The 20,944-nt window shown below is 43.6% G+C and overlaps 1 long non-coding RNA gene across 1 annotated transcript in view; it reads left to right on the top strand.

Annotated features, from left to right (window-relative positions):
* LOC132646692 (uncharacterized) overlaps positions 1-20,122 on the top strand; it is a 35,046-nt gene extending 14,924 nt beyond the window's left edge. Inside the window, exons 2-3 of the long non-coding RNA XR_009584945.1 lie at positions 18,192-18,357; positions 20,004-20,122. This is a non-coding gene — a long non-coding RNA (uncharacterized LOC132646692). The remainder of the gene's footprint in view (positions 1-18,191; positions 18,358-20,003) is intronic.
* The last annotated feature ends 822 nt before the right edge of the window (positions 20,123-20,944 follow it).

Genomic DNA, 20,944 nt, shown 5'->3' with positions numbered 1-20,944 from the left:
TGGAATCTTAAAGTGGTTTTAATCTATCTTTCCCCAATGGCTGAGGATATTGAGCACTTTGTATCTCTGCTTTGAGAACTCTCTGTCCAACTCCATAGGCCACTTCTGTGTGGGTTGTTTGCTTTCTTGATATTTATCATTTTAAGATCTTATTAGTTCTTTGAGAGTTTCCTACAGTGATGTGTTTTGATCACCTTCTCTTGCCTTTTCTCAGTTCTTTCCAGACCCGCTCTCACCTCCCCTGCCCACTCAGTCATCGAGAGCAATTGGCGATCCCGTAGTTCTTGGGTGTGTGGTCTTCCCTGGGGAGTGTCTGACTTAGCAGGCACTACCCTCTTAGCGAAACCGTGCCTCCTCCTGGCAGCTGACAATCGCCGATAGCTCCGTGTGCAGGAGTGGGATTTTTGTGGCGAGATCTCATCTCCATGCTGAGATTTGATCTGTCGTGGGTTTTCAGTTATTGTGCACGCTGTCACAACTTCTATGAACTCACATTTGTAGCTGCCTTGCTCTCCAGAAGACACTGTTTCCTTGCAGACAGCTACTTTTTTTGCCTCTTTCACTCTTTCTGCCCCCTCTTCCAGACTGAGCCCCGAGCCTTGGGAAGAAGGGGTGCTGAATGTATGTTCCATCCAGAGAATCTCGCAGCCGCTTACTTTCTGCACCTTGGCCAGGTGCAGGTCTCTGTGTTAGCCACCGTTTGCCACCAAGCTAAGCTTCTCAGGTAAAGGGTGAAGAGCGGTGCTGGAAGGGGTGCAAGAGTGGACACCTGTTCCTTAGGCGTGTTTTAAGGGATATGGATGCGTGTGTATCCCAGACATTAATCCTCTATCAGATATAGAGCTGGCAAGGATTTCCTCCGTTCTGTGAGATGATTCATCACTCACTGGACTGTTTTCTGTACAGAATGTTGTAATGTCATAAGGTCTCAGTTGTCTATTAGTGGCCTTCTGGAGTAACCACAGTCCTACCCAGAAGGTCCTTGCCTATGGGTAGACACTGAAGTTTACTCCCTACCTTTTTTTTTTTTTTTTTTTTTTTTTTTTTTTTGTCACAGTTTCAGGTTGCTTGTTGAGGTCTGTGATCTATTTGGAGTTGATTTCTGTACAGAGTGAGAGATGAGAATCTAGTTGCATTCTTCTATGTATAGATACCAAGTTTTTCTAACATTGTTGAAAATACTTTTTTCTTCAATGTTTGTTTTTGATACCTTTGCCAAAATCCAGTATCTGTAGTCGTGTGGACTCATACGCGAGTATTTAGGCTATGCCATCAGTCTCCGAGTTCTTTTGTCGTACCAATGCTGCTGGTTTTATTTCATCACCGTGGCACTCAAGATCAGAAACTACAATACTTCCAGCATTTTTCTATTTGCTCAGGGTTATTTTGTCTACTTACAGAATTTTGTACTTCCATATGAATTGTAATACTTTTTCTATTTTGTGAAAGATAGCATTGACATTTGTATTGGAATACATTGACTCTGTAAATCGCTTTTGATAGGATGGCCATTTTCACATATTAATAATTCCAATCCACGAGCATGGGTGTTCTTCCTGTCTTCTAGCGTGTTCCTCAGTTTCTCTTTTCAAAGCACGTCCTTCTGCTCTGTGCACTGTTTGTGTTTATCACTTCCTCCCTTGCAGCATACTGTGGTACCACAGGGCCACCTATTTGACATCTATATTTCCCTAGATCTAACATGATAAGATTAAGTTAAATAACCAATAGCCAGGAGCTCCTAGTCCGTCATTTTAAGATTATGTGCTTCCTTTCCTACATTCTCTACAGGTTGTTCCAGGAGATTCCCTTTCCTCTTGTCAAGTAATCTGTTAGGTATTCCTGTACTCAACTGACACACATTGCTTTCATGTTTTTGTTAAGATGGTGTTTTTCCACCTGGAAGCTGTCTCTTCTGATTGCCACTCCCTAGTGTCCTGCTCATATAGCAAAGGACAGGATTCACAAAGCAGCCCTTGGTTGAACCCTTGGCTGCTGTTCTCACAGCACTCACTATCTGCAACATCTTTTGGCCTTGTGCCATGTCTTCTTTCATAGGTAACTTCAATATCCGCCATCAGTGTATACTTCTCTTCATGGAATTAGGCATTTGATATGTGCTCAGGTTGGCAATAGAAAACCCATCAAAACCGGCTCATAGAAACCCTAAGATGGGGTTGTGCAGGTCTGTAATCCCATCACTCAGGAGATCAAGGCAGAGCATTAGGAGTTCAAGACCATCCTCAGGTACACAGGGAGTTTGAAACCATTCTACTTCCTCCACCAAAACAAAACAAAACAAACAAATGAACTCCCCTGAGACATAAAGACCTATGTCGTTTTAAGCTACTACATTTTCAGGGGATTTTTTACATAACAGATAATTTATACAAAAATGAACATAAAATTAAAAATGACATGAAAAGTTATGGAATAAAAAGATATAATTAAAAGCTATAATTTTGTTTCATAATTTAAGTTTAGATTGAGGCCTCCCTCACCATGCTGGCTAGTTTTATATAACCTTGACACAGTCAATAATCGCTGGGGAGGAAGGAGCCTCAGCTGAGAAAACGGTCTAGAAGATCAGGCTGAGACAAGCCGGTAGAGCATGTTCTTAACTAGAGGTTGGTGGGGAGGGTTCAGCCCACTGTGGGTGGGTACCACTGAGTTAGCCGTCCTGGGCACTGTGAGAAAGCAGGCCAAAGTGGCGAGCTGCACGCTGTCCCTGACCCCGTAGCCTGCCATCCTGAGAGGCCTGTGGGGGCCCACAACATTCAGTGGAGAGCCCCCTCTGCCTATTCCCCCCCTGCCTGATCTGGGGCACACCCAGCAGAGGCCTGTGGGAACCCACAACATTCAGTGGAGAGCCCCCTCTGCCTATTCCCCCCTGCCTGATCTGGGCACACCCAGCAGAGGCCTGTGGGAACCCACAACATTCAGGTCCACCCGAGGCACAGCTACCAAAGGTGAACAGCAGGCTCTTTCCTGAGCTCCATTGTCAGGCCCGAGGCTCTGGTCAGATAGGTCAAGGCCAGCTAAGAATATACTCAACAAAGAGCCAGGGCAATCTGGCACCACCAGCGCCCAGAATCCTTCCACGGCAAGCCCTGGGTATCTCAAAAGCACGGAGACACAAGAAGATGAGCTTAACTCAACCTTATAAAGATGATAGAGACATTTTAAGAGGAAATGAATAAATCCCTTAAAGAAACACAGGAAAACATAGTAACAGAGTCATTTAAAGAGGAAACAAATAAACCCCTTAAAGAAATACAGGAAAACACAATTAAACAGGTGAAGAAAAAAAAAATGTTCAAGACCTGAAAATTGAAATAGAAGCAATAAAGAAAACACAAACTGAGGGAATCCTGGAGATGGAAAATCTAGGGAAGAAACCAGAAACATCAGATACAGCATCACTAACCATACAACAGTCAAAAAAAATGTTAAATATAATAAATTCTTGACACAAATCATCCAGGAAATCTAGGATACTATAAAAAAGAGCTAATCTAAGAGTAATGGGAATAGAAGACGGTGAAGAATCCCAGCTCCAAGGACCAGAAAATATTTTCAACAAAATCATAAAAGAAAATTTCCCTAACCTAAATAAAGAGATTCCTATAAAAATACAAAGAAGCATACAGTACACCAATTAGGTTGGGCCAGAAAAGAAAATTCACCCACCATGTAATAAAGAAAGAATATTAAAAGCTGCAAGGGGGAAAAAAACAAGTAACTTTGACTTACAAAGACAGACCTATGAGAATTACATTCAGCTTCTCAACAGAGACTGTAAAAACTAGAAGGGCCTGGAAAGATGTCTTGCAATCTCTAAAAGACCACAAATGTCAACCCAGACTATTGTAGCTATCCAGCAAAACTCAATCACCATAGATGGAGAAAACAAGATATTCCAAGATAATACCAAAGCTAAACATTATCTACCTACAAACTGAGTCCAACAGAAAATACTAAAAGGAAAACGCCAACCCAAGGAGGTTAACTCCATCCAAGAAAACAGGAAAACACGGAAAGAAATAATTCCACACCAGCAAAAACAAAATAAGGGAAGCACACACAAACACTAACACCATAAACATCAAAGAACAGGAAGTAACACTCATTGGCCATTAATATCTCAAATCAGTGAATTCAATTCCCCAATAAAAAGAAACAGGCTAACAGAATGGATTCGAAAATAGGATCCATCATTCTGCATCATACAAAAAAAAAAAAATTAAACACCAACAAGTGAAATAATCCAATTCAAAATGTAGTACACAGCTAACCTGAGAATTCTCAACAGAGAAATCTCTAATAGCTGAGAAGCACTTAAAGAAATGTTCAACATCCTTAGTCATCAGGGAAATGCAAATCAAAACAACTCTGAGATTCCAACTTATACCCTGTCAGAATGGCTAAGATCAAAAACTCAAGGGACAACACATACTAACAAGGATGTGGAGAAAGGGGAACCCTCCTCCACTGGAAATCAATCCGGCACTTTCTCAAAAAATTGGGACTAGTTCTATCTCAAGATCCAGCTATACTATTCCTGAGCATACACCCAAAAGACGCTCCACCATAGCACAAGAATATCTGCTCAACTATGTTCATAGCAACTTTATTTGTAATAGCCAGAAACAACCTAAATGTCCCTCAACTGAAGAATTGATGCAGAAATTGTGATACATTTACACAATGAAATACTACTCAGCTATTAAAAACAAGGAAAGCATGAAATTTGCAGGCATATGGATGGAACTAGAAAATATTACTCTGAGTGAGGAAACCCAGACCCAGAAAGACACAGTATGCACTCACTTATAAGTGGATATTGGCCATATAGTACAGGATAACCATGCTACAATCACAGAGCCAAAGAAGCTAAATAACAAGGAGGGCCCAAGGGAGGATGCTTGAATCTCACTCAAAAGGGGAAATAGAATGGACATTGGAAGTGGATGAGAGAGAAAAATGGGTGAGAGAGAGGGTGGAAAGGGGAGCGACGGTGGGGACCAGGTTGGGGGATATCAGGAGTGGGAGGTGAGGGCTCAGAGAGAGAAGGGAAACCAATAGCAGGGGCATCTCTGTGACAAGCTGGAGATCTGCAGTGAGGTAGGATCCTGGGACATGGGGGTGACCCCAAGACTCTTAGCAGCAGGGACTATGGAGACTGAAGCGGCCACCTCCTACAGCCAGGCAGGTCTTCCAGAGAAGGGAGGACACCAGCCGGTCTACAAAACCTTTGACCCCAAGTTCACCCTGCCTGCAAGGTGTGCCAGGATAAAGATGGAGCTGAGGTTGAGGGAAGGGCCGAACAATGACTGGCCCATGAGAGAGAGTCAACCCTGACACTATTAACGACACTCTACTATGCTTACAGACAGGATCCAAGCATAACTGTCTTCTGAGAGGCTCCGCCCGGCAGCGGGTCAAAACACATGCAGAGACGCACAGGCAAACATTAGGAGGGACCCAGGGAGTCTTGTGGAAGAATTGGGGGAAGGACAAAAGGACCTGGAGGGGACAAGAACTCCACAAGAAGACCAACAGAGTCAACTAACCGAGGACCATGGGGACTCAGAGATCAAACCACCAACCAACAAACATGTATGGATTGGAACTAGGTCCCTTACACATATGTAGCTGATGGGCAGCTGGTCTTTATTAGGGTCTCCTAGCAATTAGCGTGGGGCTCTCTCACATGGACTCTGTTGCCTGCTTCTGGATCACTGGCCTCTAGCTGGGATGGCTTGTCAGGCCTCAGCGGAAGGGGACACACTTAATCCCAACGTGACTTGATGTGCTGGGACGGGGTGGTGGTGGTGAGAAGAGGAGAGGGAAAAGGGGAAAGAAGTGGGAGCGTGGGACCAGGAGGAGAGGAGGGCGGGGGCTTTGATAGAGATGTAAAGTGAATAAGTAAATACATTTTAAAAAGAAAGGAAGAAAGGAAGGAAGGAGTGAGCAAGCGAGCAAGCAGGCTGAGCAGAAGCAAACCGGAAAGCAGCATTCCTCTACTGTTTCTGTCTCAGCTCTTGCCTTTGGATTCCTGTCCTGGCTTCCTTGATGATGAACAGTGATGTGGAAGTGTAAGCCAAATAAACTCTTTCCTCCCAATTTGTAGAAGGGAGGAATTTGTGCCCAATTTGGCACTTTGGACAAGAAAAGCCATTAAGTGTTCAAAACTTGGTGAGTTGTTCCACGGGAGCTTGGAAGAGAAGAATGTTGGGAGAAATGCAGATGATGGAGGCCTGGCTGGTGAATTACAGATGGAAGAGTGTAAGTTACTTAAAGACTATCAGGACTGTTGCACATTTGCTATTTTTAAAAAAGATTTATTTATTCATTATGTATGTAGTGTTCTACATGCCAGAAGAAGGAACCAGATCCCATTACAGACGATTGGGAGCCACCATGTGGTTGCTGGGAATTGAACTCAGGACCTCTGCAAGCACAGTGAGTGCTCTTAACCTCTGACCATCTCTCCAGCCTGCACATTTGCTATTTTGAATTAACGGTCTGTGGTTCTGGCCAGCTGGGGCTGAGGAGTCAGCGTGATTAACAAGAGACTGACATCATTGAAGTGAAACCTTTGTTTTATGGGGACGATTGATACTGATTAGATGGACCTGAAAAATTAATCAGCATCAGTGAGGGGAAATCTGGGAAGAGTTTTCTCAGAGTCAACAGTCGCCAGCTGCTTTCCAAAGGTGGCCAGCACTGGCAGCTGACCTTGGAAATGGAAGAGCCGGCCATCAGGTACTGGGTTTGACGGCATAAAGGAGACGTGAGAGAGATTGGGGAAGGTGCGGCCTCAGTGACAGTTGAGGGCCAGGATTAAGAGGGTCATGGAGAGAGCCCGGAAGGGGCTGCCAGTGAAAGTGCAGCCCCAGTGCAGCAGAAGACCCGGGACTTTGGAGCTGCCAGTGCCCTGGATGGCCACCAAGGACAGCAGTGGAATGCGGCCAGCCCGAGCCTGGAAGACAAGCTGAGTGTGCTGCAGAGGGCAGCTGGAGAAGTGCCACAGCCCCCTGGAGGAGCCCAGAAGAGGGGCGTGAATCCCAGACAGTGGCATCGAGTTATTCACACTGTTGGAGTTTGCTCACACTGTGACTGTGCCCTGGGGCTTCCCTCTTGAAGTGACTGTTTAATTTTTTTTATTTGACAGGAGCCCATTTAAAATATATTAATTTTTTAGTGTTATTTTTAAATTTTATTTTACTTTTATTAATTATAGTTTATTCACTTTGTATCCCAGCTGTAGTCCCCTCCCTCACCCCTCCCAATCCTACCCTCCCTCCCTCTTCTTCTCCTATGCCCCTCCCCCAGTCCAATGATAGGGGAGGTCCTCCTCCCCTTCAAAATATTATTTTTAAAACTTTTATTCTTGACAATTTTATATGTGAATACAATGAACTTGATCCTATCCACCCTCTGCTCCCCCTCTCATGCACCCTTTTCAACACATTACCTTTCCTTCCTTTCCACTTTCATGTCCTTTCTTCTTTAAAAAAACAAAAGGAAAAACCCTTCACATAACTTAATTAGTAGACTCTGAACTTTTTGCAAAGAGATTTTGGAGTTTTATAGAGACTTTGAAGTAGACTGGATATTTTTAAAGGGACAGCTTTTAATCGTTTGAATTTGTAAAGACGCGGGACTTAAGTTTGTAAAATGTTTGATATGGTGGTGTTCATCTTAATGTGTGACCTTGGGGATGATGAGGCTTCACAGGGAGGCGTTTGTGTGTCACACTGACAAGGAGCTTCATGTCGACTTGACACGACTTTGGTCATCTAAGGAGGGAACCTCAGTGGAGAAAATGCCTTGGTTGGACGGTAGGCAGCCGAGCCTTAGGGCATTTTCTTAATTAGCGATGCATGGGAGAGTGTGCAGCCCAGAGTGAGCGGAGTCACCCCTGGGCTGGAGGTCCTGGGTTCTAAAAAACAGCAGGCTGAGCAAGACATGAGGTTACCTGTGAACTCCTAATAGACGAGGCACAGAGTAAACCTTGACTCCAAACAGAAGAACCGCAGCATGACCGGGATCAGTCACGCCAAAGCAGAGCCAGATTCCAGCGCAAACCCTGAAATCTGCAGGTGCGTGTCTGCCACCTGGGGCGCGTAGTCAGCTGGACTCCAGAAAGCTCCGGCAGCCTCCGCCCTCCAGCTTTGCTGCCTTCAGCATGCACAGATTCCCTCCTGGGCCGTCTAAGTTCTGTGCTTTTTGCTCTCCTTGGCACATTTTCCATGGTCCTGGCACCTCTGATACACTGGACTCTCTGGAAGCAGCTAAGGCCTCACTATCACAGCTTACACAATGGCCTCTTAGGACCTCTGCGCACACTGCCTGGCCTCACCCGCTCTCTCCCTCAGTATTGCACCGTTCCTGCCCTACAGGAATGACACTGCCAATTCTGTGCCAGCTCAAGACACAGCTGGCCTTCTTGGATCTTAACTATATTAGCTTCTGTGTGCTAACCATGAGGGAACCCTTTTCTTTTGTCCCGGTGAAGAACACCAGGTTTCTTTAATGACGCCAGTCTCCTTAGTAGTTACAGCTGCTTTGTTGTCTGTTTTCTCTTTGACCGATTTTTAAGCTTGCCCACACATGTGTCTTTGTCAAACAAACTCAGCCATTATCTTTCCGTTCAGCTCACTCAAGTTCCCAGTACACAGGCAGAATGGAGCCAGAATCTTTGGCCAAAATGTCACAAACAGCCCCTAACACTGTTCCCGACAGCATCCCTGCTACCCTCAGAGACCTCACGAGCGAGGCCACCATTAGCTGCACTTTTCTCAGCACCCCTCTCTTCCGAAGCCCCGCTTCAGAAGATTAACGTGGCTCGTTAATCTCTGTTTATGGTATTCAGTGGAATTACTAGTCCAAAGATTCTCTTCCACATTCTTCCTACAAAACCCTTCCAGAGGCATCAAAGTTGCATGCTCAGCACCAGTCTCCATTGCAGTGGTGAAATATTGTGACAAAAGCAACTGAAAGGAGAAAGGCTAGGTCAGCAGACAGCCCCAGGGCACAGCTCATCAAGACGGGCGGCGGGACAGCTGGACACCCTGCATGTGTAGGAATGCAACCACGGTGCTCGGGACCCTCTCTTCTTGTTCAGTCCAGAGCTCAGCCTGTGAAATGGTGCCACCCGGTATTAGAGAGGAGCTTTCACTTCACTTTACCCAGTTAAAAAAAAATCCCTCACAGGCATCACACACACACACGCACACACACACGCACGCACACAGTACATACTGTTTCCTTATCCCTTATAATAATAACAACGAATTCTATGTAACAGAAGACTGACACAGAGTAGCAGCTTCCCTGCCCGCCTAGGGCCATTTTTAGTCATTTTTTAAAGTGGAAAGAACTGGGGCTGGAGAGATGGCTCAGAGGTTAAGAGCACTGGCTGTTCTTTCAAAGGTCCTGAGTTCAATTCCTCATCGCCTTCACGTATTCACCGAATCCTTGTGCAAATCTGAAAAATTCTCTCAAGCTTCGTGTCGAATCCCATCATCTGTGGTTTCTGGGCCTGTTTCTATCAGTTTATTTGTCTGTACAATGAGACACATTTTTGTGTGTTTTTGCATGTAGATTCCTGTTTTTTTTAACTGGACTTGGATGTTCACACTACCAAGAGCCAAATGTTATATTATTTTTTAAATTGTTCTACTTTGTTGTCAATAATTTACTTGCAGCTGATCGTAATCCTTTCCAGGTTTTAGTTTAGGGTTTTAAGGCACATCTGGAATAGAGGGATGTAAGTCTCATTAGCCTTGTTAAGGTCTGCCCTGCCTGAGGTCTCCTGAATTCCTCATTTACGTGTCAGGGTCTCTCTCTTCCGGGCAGTGTAGACCTAGTTGAGTTTCAGCCCCGTGTGAGCTTTGGGCAGGGTTCAGCTCACACTGTCTAAGCTCACTATTCATCCTCAGATTGGTTTGCAGCTAAGTCACATCTGTGCAGACTTCTGGATGTTTTACTGTGAAACTCCCATTTTAGCTACGTTCTCGACTTCCTCCTCCACCCAGGAGACCACCGGGCTCCCTCTGGCCTTCCTTTTCCAACCACTTCCAGAAAATTCCTTCACGTTAGAAAGCCAGAGCAACTGCACAGAAGGCCTGTCCTGTTTTGGGCCCTTCCGTTGGACATTACTGTACCCCAACGTCTGACTAATGGGTGTTCCGTTTTGTCTTTTTATGGGGTCGGGGTTATAGGAGGGATGACAGACTGTAATGACTTTTTTAAGGGCCACAGACTTACTACAAGATATTGTTTATTTGAGAAAAAAAAATAGTATTGCAATTTTATATAGTGTGTGTATTCATATATCACGGCTCGTGTGTTTGGTAATCCAAAAGCAGCGTGAGGTCAGCGCTTCTCTCTCTCGCCTCCGGCTGTGAGGCTCTGCAGCCTGCGCCCTCTCACCAGCCCTGAGGCCCACGCAGCGACTAGATCCTTAGTATATCATACCCTGCATTTTGGCTTAGAACAAGCCGGAACTAAGACGTCCCACGAAGAGGCAGGCCTGAGTTTCGTAGCCGGGGCCTGACAGCAGTTCAGCTTGTAGTAAGCGGTAGAGATCACCTTTAGAGCCAACTATATTCCAGATCCTTCTCTCCTCAGGTTCCTGCCATCTCTCGTACAGCAAAACTTTTTTCCTATGAAAGTCTAAAATATTTTTTTAAATTAGCAGGCTTAGAGGAAGGAAATGTGTCTCCAGGGCTGATAGGTCTAGCAGATGGTGGAGACTCTAAGGCAGACAGGAGAACCATCTGGTAGGATCTTTCCGTGTAGTTGCCTACTTATAGACCCGGAGACAGTAGCAGTCTCCAGCAAATTAACTCCTCCCTTCTCCCTCCCGTCAGATAAAAGCATACCTTTGCCCCACTCACATCTGCTTCACCCAAGGCCGTTACTGCCTCTTGCACACTAACTTCACAAGCATTGTGAGTTGCATCAGCCTTGTGAGTCATCCGCATCTAGACATTGTGCCATTCGAGTGACTGAATTCTATGTACGAAGCTCAAAGCTCGAGGTGTAACTGGAATCGTGTGTGTGTGTGTGTGTGAGAGAGAGAGAGAGAGAGAGAGAGAGAGAGAGAGAGAGAGAATGAGAAAGAACACTCTTCTACTGGGTCAATATTCTGTTTTTTCCAGAATGTGACAGAAGCAACTGTGAAATCATGCTCGTGTCCATGTGGGACGGTTGGAGCACCATTTAGTATGTCACAATCTGAACAAATAGCATCTCAATTGCAGCATTTACTCCACCGGCTGAACCAGACTGTGGGTTTAAATTATCTCTTTCCTCCATATGGAGCCAGGGCTTAAATTAGGCAGTTTATATCCATGAGGAAAGTTATAGCTTCAAGAACACATGGTCTAATAAGTGTGTGAAAATCAGCCTGATAGAAGCCACGTGCTTGCTGCAATCTTATCCATTTTTCCAGCTAAATTAAATGCCAGTTCCTGGAAGCAGATGTTACTGTCAGTTCTGTCTATCAGCTACACTAGGCATGGGACTGGACTTTTTAATCAAACACTAATCCAGATGTTGCTGTAGGTATTTTGTAGTTGTGGCTAACATATGAAGACTTTAAATTTACCCTTGATAATGCCAGGAATCCTCGTCAAATTCAGAGCAAAAACTGAAGTTGTTGGTGAGATTCTGCCACAGGCCTGCATCATTAACTCCTGCCTAAGTTTCCAGCCTTCTTGTACAACTTCAGACTTGCCAGCCTCCACACTATATGAGCCAATTTCTTAAAATAAATCTATGTACACACACACACACACACACACACACACACGAAAGATTTTTTTTTTTTTTTGGCAATAGTAATGAAACAAAAACCTTTTCTGATATCTCCTGCCAGGGTGATTTTCTGTCCCTTGCTTGTCACTTACCATGCGCTCACTACCTTTATTTTCATGATTTCATGGCTTCTATCCTCAAATATTTATGGTCATATTCTTAGCATACACATACTTGTTAAGGACAGACTAAGTTGCTATAATTAAGAGATTTGAAAGTAAGAATTGAGTTTGTCTCTGTCAACAGTTAGGAGGGCGAGCAGTCCAGAGTAACAGGGTGGCTTTGCTCCAGATGGTCAGAAAGAGAGCCAGGGTCCGTCCTGTTGTCCTGTCACCCCAACCAGTGTGGCTTGTGTCTGATGACCGTTACAGGGAGAGAACCAGGGTACAGGCCATTCTCTCCCTGTAAGCAGGCCATTAAGATAACAATATAGGCACTGACTAACCTCAATGTTAAATTCACTGAGACGGGCAAGGCTCAAAGGATGACAGAAACCTCCTTATGCCAGGGCACCAGCATAGACCTACTAAATCATAAACACTAGCAGTTGTGTTTGGACAAGCCTTCCTGGGGCATTGACGCAAGCTGAGGACTGAGAGCTGTGGCCCTGGGCAGGTGGTGGAGACTCCTCCCCCATATTAACAAAGATGGAGAAGATAACATTCCCACTGGTTGCTGCACTGTGTCATCCCAGACTGTAGAAGAAACCACAGCCTCTTAGAGCCTTGGTTATCCACACAGGGTTTCAGGGAATCCCTCTGGATCATACCTGTTTTTTTTTTTGTTTTTTTTGTTGTTGTTGTTTTGTTTTGTTTTGTTTTGTTTTTTTTTTGTTTTTTTTTTTTTTTAGTTTGTTTTTTTTTTCTCATTTCCTTTGGCCCTCATTCTTGACTCTAGTCAGAACCCCTCCATCTCATGCTTGGCTCTGGACTCCTAGCCCGGGATCTTCAGTTATCTATTGCTTTGTCTGTCCTGTTTCTTTGATTTTTAACACCAGCCCCTCCCTGAACTCTGTACCTGTGTATCTTTTGCTCAGAGCTCCCCAGCTATGGGTCAGCTCAGCTCTTCAAACCTCACACTTCCTGGGAAAGAGTTAGAATCACCCCCCTCTTTTGAATAAAGTTGCGGGCCCTCTGATGCGGTGACGAGTGCTGGCTGAATAATATGGTTCACAAAGAGTTCATGGTGAGCAGATCTCTGGGAAATATTTAGCAGGGCCTCAGAAAATTAAACATAAGGTTGTTTCATGACCCAACACTTCTACATGTGGTGTGTGTGTGTGTGTGTGTGTGTGTGTACCTGATATAGTTAAAAGCTATTATAGAAACTTGTAACGAATGCTCATGACCACACTATTCACCATAGATAGAATGTTGGTGGAAAAGGCCTAAGCTAGTCAAGAGGCAGAACATGGAGCATGCATATACTAGAACACTGTTTAGCCGCAACAAATAATAAGTTGGGTCATATGTTACAACGTGTGTGAACCTTGAAAATATGTGCTAACTGAGAGAAAGCAGGCAAAAAACCAAACAGTGAATGTTTATATTGAAATGCAAAATCCAGAATAAGCAAATTCAGAGATAAAGAAAATTAATAACTGCCAAATGGAGAAAGTGAGAAGCCAACAGCTGGCGAGGCGTGACGTTTCTTTTGGAGGCGATTACAATCTCTAGAATTAGACAACGGCCATAACGGCACACACACTAACATACTGAATCAAACACCCTTAAAATCGTGAATTTTATGTTTCCTGAAGGTTAAGGACTGAATACCACTCTTGAATCCCAAACATCAGCTGGACCCTTGCTGTTGCCAAGCAGCGATCTATGTGAGAACTACTCAGGAGTTTTAGTTGACAGCAGACTGTCAGCCTTGTGATCTTACTGACAAGAACTGTAATCTTTAATTGCAATTGATGGTATCCTAATTCAAGAAGGGAAAGGGTCTTTCCTGCTGCTGCTGTTTATCAAATGTTCCATTTCTGTGGCATAAGGTTTATTTCTGGGAATTTAAGACAAAAATTCAATAATTAAAAAGAAATGACACATTTACAACGCTACACAGTAGATGGATCTCAAGTACATTTTGCTGATGAAAGGAGCCAGATTTTGAAAGGTAATATTTCAACTGCCATTCACACAAGATTCTGGAAAAGATAAACTTTAGGGACAGAAATTATGTTGGTAGATGATGAGGTTGACTGAAAAAGGCCATGTGATGATGTATCATGATTATGGTGATGGCCACACAACCAAATATTTAAAAACTCATTGAAATAGATGCAGGTTTTCTCAATAAAATACGTGTCAACCCAATTCAGGATAACTTACAAAAGAGTATTTCCCATAATCATGATTAGATTGGTCTAATTCCAAAACACACATGGTTAAAAACCTACTACAAAGCCAGGTGTGGTGGCGCACACCTTTATTATCAGCGCTCAGCAGAGGCAGGTGGATTTCTTTGCATACGAGGCCGGGCTGGTCTACAGAGCATGTTCCAGGACAGCCAGGGCTACACAGAGAAACCCTGTCTTGAAAAACAAAAAACCAACCAACCAACCAACCAAACAAACAAACAAAAACACTTCACTAAAGGAACTCAAGGACAGAAATTACATGATCCTCTCAGGGGGAAAAAAAGCTTTTGACAAAAATAGCTAGTAATGGAGGGAGCATATCTCAATATTATAAAGACAAACCTACAGCATGACAAACCTGTAGCCAACATTATGTTAAATAAATAAACACTCTAAACATTTCTACTAGAATCAGAAATAAGATGGGGGTGTCCATTCTTAAACTCTCAGCTGGAGCAGTAAGACGTGAGAGAAGCCAAAGGGATATAGATAGAGAAGGGAGATGTTCAAGCATCCTTATTTTCTACATCTGAGTCTACATCTAAGAGACCATGAAGACTACCACAAAACTCTTAGCGCTGATAAACACATTCAACAAAGTGATAGGATACACAATTAACACAAAAATCAGTAGCCTTCATGTATGCTGATGACAAACATGCAAGGAAATAAATTGGGAAACCATTACCTTCAAAATTATCTTAAAAACAAATGGACAAACAGACAAATAATAAAAACTTTGATTAATCCTAACCTACGAAGAAAAGATTGCTACAATGAAGAAAATTTCAAGAGGATCGTAGAATGAGAAAGGCCTCTCATGCTCATGGGTTGGAGGAGTAATCATTGCACATGGCTTTATAGCCAAAAGCAGCCTGCAGATTAAGACAGACAATCTCAATAAAAATTCCAATGCCATCTTCACAGAAACAGATAAAACAATTTTGGAATTCATGTGGAATCATAAAAAAATCCTACACAACAAAAATAAGGTCTGGGGCATCCCCCTACCTGATTTCAAGTTACAGTGTGGTTTTATATTCACAAACCAGTGTGGTCCTGGCCAAAACAGGCATGCAGACACATGAAACAGAATTAAAGACCCAGATATAAACCCGCATAGCTACAGCCACCTGATTTTTGATAAAGATTTAAAAATACACATTTTTGTATTTTTTCTAACAGCTTTTTTGACAAATGGTGCTGGGGGAAGCTCAAGCTCCACATGCAGAAGAAGGAAAGTAGGTCCCTGTTTCTTTCCCTGCCCTCTTTGGATACTGATCCAAACGACTCCAAGTCAAAATTTCACAGAGACGTTAATGTTTACCACGGCTTCACGTAGCTGAACTCAGGAACTAGCCCAGGTATCCAGCAGCAAAGAAATGCGTAAGGAAAATGCGGTGGAAGTTTTCATCCTTAAAAGGAGTGAAGTCTTGCCACGTGCGGAACACGTATGCCGCAGGAGATCTTCATACTGAACGGTTCTACGCCACCTCAGAAAACAAATATCTCACGTTTTCTCTCCTTTGTGGTTTCTGTGTTTTATTGAGTGCGCCTATATGCCACGAAACAAGAAGTGAAACTCTCTAGGAGGCCGAAGGAGACTAATGGGACTATGGAGAGGTGAAAAAGGGCTGTAAAAAACTCCACATACATTGTGTGTGCATAAGAGTTGAGTAAGGAGCTGGAGAGATGGCTCAGAGAGTAAGAGCACTGGCTGCTCTCCTAAAAGCCCTGAGTTCAATCCCAGCACCCACATGGTGGCTCACAACCATCTATAATGAGATCTGCTGCCCTCTTCTGCTGTGCAGGTGTATACGCAGGCAGAACATTGTATACATGATAAATAAATAAATAAATCTTAAAAGTTGAGTCAGTGACTATTCCCTTACCTCCTGCTCTCTACTCTCAATGGAGAGCATCAGACAATTTGTGCAGAGTGTGCAGGTTCTTCCCTTGGTAAATTTTGGTATGGACACGCTATTGTGTATTTTATTTCATCAATTGTGTTTGTCTTCTCTAGAATTTGTTTTTTTATGATTTCTGTCTCTCTGTGGAAATAATTATTTTTGCATTTTAACCTACAAAATGGCAGTTCACAATCCTCTGTTTTTTGTAGTTAGTTACCATAAAAATTTCATGTTCCTTTGGTAATGTCATGTTTGCTCCTTTCCTGTGGCCCTGAACTGATGTGGGTACTTTAATTTTTTATTAAACATTTAAGAGATTTATTTATTTTACTTTTTATGTTTGAGTATTTGTCTGCATGTATGTTTGTGTACCATGTGCATGCCTGGTGACCATGAAGTTCAGAAGAACCAATCAGATTCCTTGGAACTGGAGTTATAGACCGCTGCCATGTGTGTTAGGAACTGAACCAGGGCTCTCTACAAAAACAAGTGCTCTGAACTCCTGAGCCATCTCTCCAGCCTTGTCCTTTGTTTTTCAGAGTTAGTACATATATGAATCTGTATATACATACACATATGTGTGTGTGTGTATTTGTGTGTCTATATATGTGTATGTGATAGCCTAAAGCAATGGAGGTAACCAGTCATGGACTGAAAGAAACTCTTGGTCTCTGAACCAAAAGTAACTTTGTATAAAGTTTATCATCTCAGGTATTTGTTATATAAACAGAGAGCTAACATGTCACATTAGCTTATGATGTAATTTTCCATATCATTATAGTTTCTCTCTCTCTTTGGTTTTCTGAGACAGGGTTTCTCTGTGTAGCCTTGGCTGTCCAGGACTCACTCTGTAGACCAGGCTGGGCTCAAGCTGACAGAGATCAACCTGCTTCTGCCTCCCAAGTGCTGGGATTATAATCTCATTATAACCTCTTACTAAAAATTACACGCTATTTTGTTTAGAAAGTTAAAAATTGGAAATAACATTTTTCTTTTCTCCTGGGAGGGAGTGAGCATCACTCTTGGTTACGAGGCGGCTTAGTCGATACTCTGTCCCACTCCGTGAGCCGAGAAGACAGCAGCGTGTATAGCGTCAGTCGTGGTTTTCAGTAATTGTTAAAGGTTGTGACTTCTAGCTGAATCAGGAAGCAAAGGTTGCCAGTTGAATCTTGACTATTGTGACTCCAGCCCATGCCAGGCCTGAGGAAAGTTGAGGGTAAATGAGCGCTGTGCTTTGAAGTAGGCATTCTGCCTGGAATGCTACTGAACACTGAGACAGTGTTGCAGACTTTGAGAGTCGCACTGTAGGAAACAAAACTAGCCCATTAGAGCCAACACAAGAAAGTCTTCCTTTCTGGAAGAAAATGTACTATTTGCCTGTCCCTGGACTTTCATGGTGCTTTTCAAATGAAACCAATAATAACTACTGAAGCCTTTCCAGACATAAAGCATGGTGCCAGGCACTGAGAGCCCAGGAGCTGCAGACACAGCTCCTCTCCTGACTACAATTTAGAGAAGTATGACAGAGGCCATGGGAGAGAAATAACACCAGCAGTGAGCTTCAAAGTGAGGGTGTCGCTACACACAGCAAGTGACCAGGGGTAGGTGAATTACGTGCACTGGAAGGTCCCATGGGAGTTTTGCTCCCATAGAGTAGGCTTGAGCTTTGTAAAGATGATGGCAGGCGAATTAGAAATCGTAGGGGTGCTATGGGTAGCTGAGAAGGGGGAGGAGCACACCAAGCCTTGAAATTCCCTCTATTAGGACCTGTTAAAAGGATGTTATTTGAGTAATTTTCTTGTATTATCTGAGTTACCCATGAGCCAGCATACTGATACAAGCTTAAAAGTCTTCTCTTGCCATTATTGCAGGGGTGGTTTTCCTCCTAAAATGGCCTCCTGACTAACATGGGTGGGGGAAGGGAGCAGTGTCACAAAATGAAACATTCTGAGGATAAAATGATGTATTCTGGGGAACTGGATAGTGGCTGTACTTAATTTTACATTTTATCGTGGATCAGGATAAAGTAGGGCCATACACCATAAAACTTACAGTCAATTTAAATCAAACAATTGTCTCTGTTAAAGGATCGGGGCAGCGCATTTTGAAAGGGCTGCAGTGCTCATTCTTCAAAGTGAGCCCAGGGAGTGTGGGACTGTGCCAGCCAGACCTCGGGTATTAAATGAAAAGCAGCGTCTTGTGATCCTCTTCTAAGAGATGGAGACAGAAGATAATCACTGTGTGACAATGGCGGTAAGTAGACTCAGAACGAAGGGGAAAGGCCTAACATCTGGGCAATTAAAGTTGTGACCACCATCAGCTGTATTGTCTTTACTGGGGGACACAATGAAGCCCGTCTATATGAGTGGTAGAGTGCATCCCCCCACCCTTGAGCTATTAAGTTCAAAGATGCAGCAACCCCAGGAAACAAAGCCTTCACATAAAGCCTTCCTGGTTCTCCCCTCCACTCCATGCTGGCTGAGGTTTTATTCTGAACATTTGCTTCAGCATTTTGAGGAATCTTCTTCTCAACAGGACATTGATATCTGAGCAGAACAGAAAATTGTTCCCATTTCCAACCTAAAGGTGGCACATTTACATAAGCTTCTCTTTCATTTAAACCTGTCTTAATCCTCAAGGATTTAATAATTGAAATGCAAAGTCCACTTTTTAATAAATTACCAGGCAAAGCAAACCTCACCTGGAGAATTTTAACAAATCACTTTTCTTCTTTTAAAAAATGTTGTCCTCTTTAAAAGCTGTATAGTTTTACCTGATATTTGTACTTTTCAGGATAAAATATTCAAGTGAAAATGTATACATATATGCACATGTATATAAAGGGGTTCAGAGGCTGACCTCAAAATACGCTGTTTGGCATATTGATTATTTGGGATTAGAAAGAAATTGAGACCCAGTTTTGACTTGAAGTGCTTCAAGTATGCTGTCCACTTTCTTCTTTGGTAAAGGAAAGTTACATTTCTAAAAGAAACTTTCACTGGTAAAGTTAGGCATGCCAGGAAGAAAGCTGCTTCTGGAGTCAGCATTAGGGGACTCTCTCACCCGCAGGCCCCGGTGATGCTATTCATTGCTCAGCTTTCTTCCAGACCTTTCTGTTCTTCTCCACACCGTGCAGACAGACCCCAAACCCTGTCCTTTCTGTAATGCAGGTTGATACGTGACAATCATCTGGCCACTTCCCTGAGTCTCCTATTTGGATGGAACTCTGATATGTATGCATCTAAGTTAAATAGTTTTTCTCCTGTTAATGTTACTCTAAGGCTTGGACCCAGAACACAACCTCAAGGGTAAAAGGAAGCTTTCTCCCTCCCTTACACACAGGAAAATAAGAAAGGACTGAGACGGTAGTCCACCTGAAAGTGCAGTCTTACTGCCCACCTGCATCTGAATCAGAGACGGTTCTGACAGTTTTTATTTTTCATTTGCTAGCCTCGTTGAATGGCAGTCAGTCTGCAGTGCCACTCCAGTGATACATTAAAACACTTAATTATTAGCTCTTGAGGTTGCAGAGGAACTTAGAGGAAAAAGAGTTACATCAGTTACAGATTTTGTTAAGTCTGGGCTGACTCACTAGGAAACACTTCCTGCTTGTGGAGAGTTGGAATGTTGCAGAAATAGAGCCACATCATCCAAAGCTGTCTTTACGACCACATCTCACTCTCCTGGGTCGGAACGAACATTCTTATTCCTACATGTGGGATGCAGTGACTTAGCAGACTCTATCTCCTTTCATCCCAGAAGTGAAACATGATATCAGATAGCATCTGAAAACTGTGGCAACGCCTTCCCAGCTTTGCTGTCGCTCCTTACCTGGCTTTTCTACCACTATGCTGCAAGTGTCTTGATTTATGGCTTCCTTTCATTCCCTAAAATGGAAGTTCACGAACCTGTTGCCGTATTGGGACATGGTGCTTGGGTAACTTGAATCTGTGTCGCGAGGCCATCATCTCAAAATTTGGCTCCAGAATAAACTCTCTCCAGAAAACCACGGTGGAAGGTAAGCGTTTGTACCAGCTCCTTTATCTCTCTAAGTTTGGTTCAGGCCTATTGGCCTTTCCTCCATGCAACAGGGTGGAGTCCCCCTCCTCAACCCCAGGATCAGGGATTTCCCCGTGTCCTTTATGAAGAGCAGCCTGCTCTCAGTTACTGCGTATTTGTGTAAAACAGTGACTTTCCCCCTGTGCTATGTTCTGAGAGACTGTTTTACAAGCAGCTTTTGACACTATTTTCCCGCCCACACGTGCAGCACAGAGTGCGAATGACCTGGGAATAGTCAGGGAGCCACCTGGCGCCTGTACTGGGGTAAGCTGAGACAGTAGGGGCGCATGACTGCATTAAAATCATCAGAAAAACCAAGCCCAGGAACTTGTCAGGCACCCCAGACCAAGGACGGGTGTAACTCCCTCACTCGGCCCCCACCATTTCGAACGTAGTTACACTGTGATGGCAATGGTCCCATGCTGACCTGTCATCTGATATTTGCTGTGTGTGTGTAAGTCCCCTGCTCTTGACTTGGCCTCTTCAGCGATCTCCTGACATCTACCTGCTCAGCCCCATGGACCACACACTGCTCCTGCAGCAGACACAGTTCTGACCCTCCTTCTGTTTTATTTCTCTTTCATTTATTTTCTTCTTCCTTTCTTTTTTAAAACATTTTGGGGTGCTAGGGACTGAACCTCTGGTTTTCCCCGCATGCTAGTCAAGTATTTATCCTTGAGCTATGCCCACAGAAGAGTTTTTCCGTAAATTATCCCTTTCCCCACCCCCTCCAGGAAGTGAGGAGCTAGTACTTCTAATTCTTCAGGTTTGACTTAGAAAC

The sequence above is a fragment of the Meriones unguiculatus genome, chromosome 12 (assembly GCF_030254825.1).
Source record: "Meriones unguiculatus strain TT.TT164.6M chromosome 12, Bangor_MerUng_6.1, whole genome shotgun sequence".
In the NCBI taxonomy this organism is placed as follows: Eukaryota; Metazoa; Chordata; class Mammalia; order Rodentia; family Muridae; genus Meriones; species Meriones unguiculatus.
This window is presented reverse-complemented; position numbering and strand designations above follow the sequence as displayed.